Genomic DNA, 8631 nt, shown 5'->3' with positions numbered 1-8631 from the left:
CCTAGGCAGTCCATTTAACTTCCTGGGAACTTTGCATGGAATGTTTTTATTGTTAGGTGAAGCAAACACTCTCATCCACTCTCCCAACATTAAAAACTAACTGCCAAGAGAACAAAGCCTTGCACATGTGTCAACGTGTGCAAGCACAGAGCTCCGCTGAAATTGCACTTCGATGCCAGTCAGGCTGAGGTGTGACTGCAGTATAACGGCACCAAATGAAACGCTCATATCAATAGTTTTAGTCAGACCATACTGTAGTACAGTTGTGCACCATATATTGTCCTTAGTTTGATAAACATCTGTCCAAGCACTATAGCCGAAATTAGGTCTGGTCAGGTATTCTGCAATTCTCTACTGTTAAGAAGGGTATACAATATTACTAACTCTTATTTTAAGGTAGGTGCTTTAGAATATTTACATCGCATTGAACTTTAAAAATACAAAATGCATGAACTGATGTCCACAGTACCCCCTGTTGTGATATTTATGTGCCCCAGCTCCATCTCCAGAGTATTCAACGACAACAACAATTTGCATTCATATAGTGCCTTTAAAGTAGAAAAAACTTCACAGAGGTGTAATCAAAAAAATGGATGCTGAGCCAAAGAAGGAGATATTAGGAGGGGTGACCAAGGTCAAAGAGGTGATTTTAAGGAGGGTCTTAAAGAAGGAGAGGCAGGTGGAGAAGCAGAGAACTTTAGGGAAATAATTCCAGAGCATAGGGCCTAGACAGCTGATGGCATTGCCGCCAATGGTGGAGCGAAGGGAGTGGGGAATGCACAAGAGCCAGAGTTGGAGGAATGCAGAGGAGTTCTCAGAGGATTGTAGGGCTGGAAAAGGGTAAAGATATAGGAGGGAGGGGTGGGGGGCACAAGGTCCTGAGGGATATAAACAGGAGGATGTGAATTTTAAATTTGAGGCTTTGGTGGACCGGGAGCTAATGATATATGATCATTCTCTGGAGTTTTGTCCAAAATAGGCAGTGGGTTGTTCCACAGGACCTTTAAGATTTTTTTGTCCATTTATATTCATCACAAAGAGACATTACAGTATGATGTGTGCTTCTGAGCTTGGGCAGTGAGATTGTCAATGAGAGCAAAATTGGGGCAGCTTTGTGCTATAGGCCCATCCCCATATCATCAACCATGCAAGAAAGTCAGTATGATAATTTTGGCTCAGAAATTGCTTAAAAAAGAACGGTGAGCTCAACAGCGCTCACTATTGTTAGCGGCGAAATTGAGGAGCAAGTTTCGGCGATCATACATGCACAGTGAAACGTGGAAATCCAGAACTTGCACTTCCTGGTTCACCAACGATATGTCAGCTTCGAATTAAAGGAATATCGGCAGCTGGAATCAGTGGAAACCAAGGACCAGCTCCAACCTGTCTTCTGCCCAGCTGAAAAGTAACTAATATCGCCACAAAACAGGTATGCTTAAAAATAACAGGTCTAAACTAAGATTTAACAGCGCAGTAAGTCTTAATGACTGCCAAACAATTAAAAATTAACTTTTAAAAATGTGGAGTCTCATTACTCCTTATTTTAATGGATTTTGCTCATTAAAAATGTTTTTTTTTAATTAAAAAATGTTTTATTTACTTTTCCCTTCGGCCTCTTTTATTTAGTTCGATTATTTCTTACCTTCTCTTCTTTTCGCTGTCTATAACTGTTTTCACAATGATTTTAATGTTGTACATTTCACTTCCTGGTTTTTACGTTCCAGCTTGCAGAAACTGTACGCAGCTTGTCAAAAATGCTCCAATCTGATTGGTCGATGGGAGTGTGTGATCCTCTCGCTTCTCCCAGAGTCCTAGCTTCACTGGAGCTAACCCTGGGCTCTTCTCTGCTTCCCATTAGAGGAAGCGCGCACAGTAAAGACCGCGGTAAATTAATGGGTTAGTATAAATCTATGGAGCGGGATTTCTGGGCCTTTGTTAATACTCAATGATGGCTGCATTATTAATGTATCCATATAATATGTCTTCTAAGGTCAGATCTAGAAGGGAAGGCCAAGTTAAACACAGCTCCAGCTCAACCCTACTCCAGACCCCACAGTACCCCTGAGCAATGCTGCAGGAGATCAGTGCCCCAAAAAATCCACAGGGCAGCGCATCTTGATATAAGTGCTAAGATGTGCCCAATCCAGATCTCTGTTGCTGACCTTGTCAAAGTTGGATTTGCATGTTGGGTTGGGAGGAACATTTGAGTCCCTCTCCACCTCTCCCACAAAAAGTGCCAGAAAGTCCGGTATAAGTGTCTGGTGGGAGAGGAGGTTGGGGGGGGGGGGTGCGGAGGGGGAGATGTTGGTTCGTCCCTGGAAGCAAATTTTAGCTGCTCCAGAGGCTGCCTTAAAATTGGAAAAAAGAACATTTTCCTGCCCTGATCTTCTGGGGTCCAGCCACGATGCCATCTTAGACCCCTAGGTGGGCCCCACTTTCAACTCTTGGTTGACCGGCGCGCTTGACTTCACCACCAGCTGTACCTGTAATGACCATACACCAGGCCCAGAAGACGGCCATGGGTACTCTGATGTTTGCCCCAACCCCACCCCTGACATCAGTGGTGGGTGGAGGCTCTGCCCCCACAAGGCCATCACAGAAATTTAGGTGCTGATTCAGGATCTTGCATAACTGGATCCTGGCCTAGTTTCCAGCCATTTCAGTGAATTCCTGTCAAAGTTACAGAAGCTGTTCATCAGAATGGCTACATAGTTTAGGCACCCAGATAGTTTAATTTTCTTATTTACCTGCAAGACATTGGATTTCAGTGCTAAATTCACAAAACAGTTAAAAATACATAAGTGGCAGCATTTCCATTAAATATGTTAGACCATGTGATAAAATACTTGTATCATTTTGTCATTGAGTGACTTTGATGCCTTCTGGTAGTTATCCAGGCAACAACTGATCTTAGGCGTTGGGCATTGAGGTAAATCTGATCTGTGTGCCTTGTATCTGTATCTGTACGTTGCTGTAAAAAAAATCTGTTCAGTGACAGATGTGACTTTTGGCTTGTCGGTTTAATATTGGCTAACTGATCATAATGGGAAATATTTTGCTGAAAAAATAACGGCGTCTGAACAACGTACACCGTTCTCAATGTGCAAATCGCCCAACAACTTGTAGCGGGGAAGAGATACCTCATGAACTGCGAATTGCCACAAGTTGCCAGTCGATTCATGCCGCTTCGCCATTAGCTTCACGAAAACAGCATCTCACACTTAACCTTCCCATGGTTTTCATGAAGTTGCTGCATTTTCACATTAATTGCCCATTAAACTCGCCACAGAAAGTTAAGCCTAGTAATTAACAGTGTAAGTACCCTTTTAATGAATTGATAATTGTTAATGACTGCCCATGAACCTCTTTTGCCCGGAAAGTAAACAATTATAAGTGTGGAGTCTCATGCCTTCAGGTTGTGAATTGTTTTAGGAGATTTTAAAAATGTCCAACTTAAAAATTTTTAAAATACTTGCTTTTCCTTTCTGTTTCATTTTTCTCTTTCTCTTAATCCAATCTTCCTTTCCCTATTTTCATGTCTGTTTCTGGACCTGATTTGACATTGAATTCACCGACTCTAATTCACCCTCCTTCTCAGTCCTTCCTCTGTTTATTCCTCAATCCTTACATCTCATTGGTAAAGGAGATACACTGTTTGACCCATTGTTCACCAAAATCCCTGTTGCCCTCGCCCTTGCCCGTCATCAGCTCACACTTCCAGCAACTTTGTGGGCAAAAATTTTTAAAACCTAGATGTGCAAGAACAAGTCTAACTAACGGGGCATGCCACACTCCTGCAAAATCCAGCCCAATGGGCTCGATATTAGCAGGGCGACGGGTTCTCAGCAGGGGGTCGACTGGGCGCATGGGTAACATGCCTGGTGAAATCAGTGTGCTCCGCACGGAATCGCAGGTTAATTGGAGCCACTTACCTGTGCGTCCGGGTTTCCCGCTGGTAAGCTGCGCGGCGGGCGGACTGCACATGCGCAGCAAGGTCTGTCAGCTGGAGGAGCCCAATTTAAAGGGGCAGTCCTCCACTGACTGATGCTGCAGATTATAGGAAATATTACAGCATGGAGCAGCCCAGGTGGAAGGTTTAATGATGCCTCCAGGTATCATTGGATGGGGTGAGGAGGAGGGAGAGGACAGAGATCTTCCCCCCGGCAGGTGGGAGGAAGAAGGCCTGGCTCAAGGTGGCAGAGGAGGTCACCTGCACCACCAACATATCGCACGCCTGCATACAGTGCACGAGGCGCTTCAATCACCTAAGTAGATCAGCCGAAGTGAGTACACTTACTCATTCCCCTCCCCTCCGTCTGCTACATCACCGCCCCAACCCCACATCTCCTCCTGCACTACCAACACTACTCTATCACATCACCCCTCACACCCACTCAAAGCTCATCCTCGTCTTACCTGCACTTACTCACCTCGCCAGTACTCATCCCACCACTACCACTCAACCCAATCCTCATTGAATCTCATGGCTCTATCTCATACTCACCATCCCATGCATCTCTTTTACGGTCAGCCTCACTCAACCTGCCACTACCTGTGCTGCAGCCACAGGGCATGCATCACATATGTGCAGTAGGAAGCGTAAGGCAAACGTGTCGTGAGCATGAAGGGGCTACACAAGGATGTTTGAGGGTTTGTCATGGTGCTTACCTATATTTAATTTCTGATCAACTCACATCACATATTATATTGTCACCACTACTGCCACGTCTTTGCGAATCTTGTCTGGTTTGTGCAATAATGCCCTTTCTTGAGGATCACAATGAAGACCCACACCTGATGCCACCCATTGTGTCACTGCAGAGTGGGTGTAGGTGTATTTGCAGGGCTCTTTTGTGCAGATGACTGAGAGACGTCGGCAATGTGCCCGGTGGCATCCTGGAAGGATGTGGAGGAGAAGTTGTTGAGGGCAGTGGTGACTTTGACAGCGACAGGTAAGAAGATGGTGCTCGGGCCAGCCGGGAGCAGCTCGGCATGAAGGAAGCTGCAGATGTCCACGACTACATGTCGAGTGACTCGGAGCCTCCATATGCACTGCTGCTCAGAGAGGTCCAGGATGCTGAGCCTCAGTCTGTAGACCCTGTGCCGAGGGTAGTGCCCTCTGCGACACATCTCTCTCTGTGGTTGCCCTCCCTCCTGTTGTGTAGGTGGATGTGTCACAGCACTGTGTTGTGCAGCTCCACGTGTCAAAGGTGGACCGCGTGGCCGGCGAGGCTGGTGATGCTGTTCGCCCTCCGAGGAGGTCATGACTGCAGCTACGGCGGCCCCCATCCGGAAGATGTACATCTGAGGGGGTCCGCAAGGTAGGTAAATGTGCCTGGACACCGGGGTAAGTGTGCAAGTTGGTGAATTTTATCGTTAGGAGGAGGGTGGTGGAGGCCAAACTTTGTCCAAAGTGACAGAGTGGCCTCCTGCAATGAGTGAGGGTCTCCCCCCCCCACCCCCCCACAGCTGTCAAATGGACCTTTGCAGCTGCCACAGGCTGGTGGCTGCAACACGTCCATTTGAACTGGGAGTGTTTCCCCCAGTACGGGAAACAGTGTCAGCTATTTTCAAAATCCCACCCCTCCTAAAATAACAGGTCAATCAGGTCTATAAACGACCTGAAGTACCTGTTTAAGTACTTTAAGTGGCACCCCGCTGGATTTAATTGCCGGCGGGAGTCCCTCATGTGGGGGCCAGGCTCCAGACCCGCCCTGGGAATCCCCGATTTTTGCAGCCCCCCCGCCAGGAACGCACCCGATCGCGGGTGCTAAAATCGAGCCCATTGTGTTTCCAGTGCACTTTTGTACTGATGTGCTGGAATTGCAGGTAAGTGCTGAGAAGGCAGTGACTTTTCATGCCAGAAAGTTTAAAGGTATTTTTTCTATACTGGTCAAAGAGCAGAAAAATATTTTTGAAATGAAGCAAAACAAAACTAATGACAGATCATGGGACTGCAGTTCCCCAAACATTTATACTCTGTCGTAACAGTGAACTGCAAACATGCTCCACTGCTAATGGGGTGAGGGATGGGAATACAACACACTGTAATTTGCAGTGCCTAATCTGTCTGTAGAGAGGGTTGAATTCTGTTACAAAGCTCAGTGAAACAGAATGATGAGAAGTGATTCTTGTTGGATGCCTAGTGGGGAAATGTTTTTAGTATTGTATTAGTACACATAAGGCCATATATTCCTCTTTTTGTAAATAAATTTAAGTGCCTTTTTTGCTTTTAATGGATCAAATTAAAATGGCAGCTGTGTGAAATGTTGCTGCATATAACTTTGTACAAGGCAAATACATTATGGGAATGAAAGAAAACCAACCTGTAATAATGTTTCTTTAATTATTCAATAGAAGGGATTACTGCTTTCTTAATGTTCAGATGGCAATGTCCAATGGTGAAAAATCATACAAGTAAATGCCCATTTTCAGTAAGATGCACATATCTTGAGAAAATTAATGATTCTTCAAATATTCAAGGAGGGATACCAAATTCTGGGATATGTAGATCACTCACTCCAAATATGGTTGACAACATTTGTAAAATTCTCAAATCCCAAAAGAAAAAGCCTGAAATGATGTATATTCACAAGGTAAAACTTTGGCTGATTAACTCAACATTTCTTAAGCTTGGACTGCTTTGGTAGCTTGCAGTATGACCTGGAGCCAGGTGGCAGAACAGTTGTGGTATATTGCATACTGCCCATGCTTGCTGAGGAGCAGGAGCAAGACAGGCCTCAAGATATAGAATGAGAAGGATCACAAAATCCCTGCACTGTTGGGGGTGGGAGGGGGAGGTGGGAGACTGGGGAATGGGGGAGAGGGTGGTCAGGCAGAGAGAGTAAGACTAAGGAATGGGGTGGGTGTGCAAATCGCTCCTCCGCCTCTTCCCTGTCCTCAATTTCCCTTCTTTGCCTGCCCACGGGTAGCCTCCTGGTTCTCGGAACTTCTCATACAACAGCTGCTGGCGCAAAATCACGAGCAAAAATATTCAACTACAGGGGACCCGACCTTTATAAGGTAAATGCAATAACATTTGCAGATATCATGACCCCGATATTAACAGGGAGGCGGGGGTGGCGACTAGGCGCGTGGGTAACCCGTCCAGTGAAATCGGTCCGTTCCCCATGCGATCGCGGGTAAATTGAAGGCACTTACCGTGGCTTCCGGGTTTCCCGTCGTCAACCTGCGCAGCGGGCGGACTGCGCACCCGCATCACAGGCTGACAGCTGGAGGAGCCCTATTTGAAGGGGCAGTCCTCCAATGCTGCTCCTGCAGCAACCAACCAAAACTACAGCATGGAGCAGACCAGGGAAAGGCTGCTCCCAGATTTAACAATGCCTCACTTCAGGTCCTAATGGATGGGGTGAGGAGGAGGAGGGAGATTTTCTACCCAGCGGACGGGAGGAAGTGGCCTGTCTCTGCCACCAAGAAGGCCTGGCTGTAGATGGTGGAGGAGGCCACCAGCAGCAGCAACGTCTCCTGCACCTGGATCCAGTGCAGGAAGCGTTTCAATGACCTAACTAGGTCAGCCAAAGTGAGTACACTTAATCATTCTCCTACACTCCGTCTTCCACATCACCGCCCCCACCCCACACCTCCTTCTGCACTGCCAACACTACTGTATCACATCACTCCTCACACCACTCAAACCTCATCCTCAACTTACCTGCACTTACTCACCTCCCCAGTACTCATCCCACCACTACCACTCAATCCAATCCTCATAAAATGTCATGGCTCTGTCTCATATTCACCCTCTGATGCATCTCTTTCATGGTCCACCTCACCCAAACCAATGCATTCAGCAGTTGGCCACGTCATCATCTCTTACAGGAGAAGAGAGCCCAGAATGCATGGGAGAGGGCAAAGACCGGAGGGGGGCCGCAACATCAGGTCATCCTCACGGACGTGGAGCAGGAGGCTCTTGAACTGAGCCGAACCCTCGAGTGCCTGTCTGTCGGGGACGCCGAGACTGCCACCCAACAAACGGCTGGTGACAGAACTTTAACATTCAGCACTCACAATAGCAAATGATGTTAACATGCATTGCCATCTTCAGCACTCCAACATCTGTGATCATGCTTAATATTGCCTTCTGTTCTCTAACAGGGCCTTCACCGACTGCCGTGGTGGCGGAGGGCGATTCCTCAGAGGACCTGCCGGCCTCTGAGAGGGCACCGTTACGTCTGATCAAGCCATCCAAGAGCGCAGATACAGACACCTCGGTGGGTCCCCAACCTCAGTTAGTTGGGGTCACACATGGTGAGCCACCACACACAAGTGGCAGAGGCAGCTGTGGAGAGTCCGCATCGGTGGGAGCACTCTTCTCCAGGTTCTGCTCAGCTGGACACAGATGCTGAACCCTGGGGGCCATCCTTTCAAAGGAGAATGATCGAGGGGCAGCAGCACATTTGCGTGGTGTTGGAACAGGTGCCATGCGCACTCTCCACAATTGCGCAGAGGATGGAGGAGTCCAACTCCTGCATGAGTGGAATGGTGGCACAGGTACAGGAGGGAATCTCTGAGATGCTGTCACAGGGACGTGAGGGCATCTCTGAGATAGTGTCGCGGGTAAGTGTGGGAATGTCTGCGATGGAGGAAAGGCTAACCTCCATCGAGCTTCAA

Source organism: Heptranchias perlo, chromosome 14, assembly GCF_035084215.1.
Source record: "Heptranchias perlo isolate sHepPer1 chromosome 14, sHepPer1.hap1, whole genome shotgun sequence".
In the NCBI taxonomy this organism is placed as follows: domain Eukaryota; kingdom Metazoa; phylum Chordata; class Chondrichthyes; order Hexanchiformes; family Hexanchidae; genus Heptranchias; species Heptranchias perlo.
Note: the sequence above shows the minus strand (reverse complement) of the source record.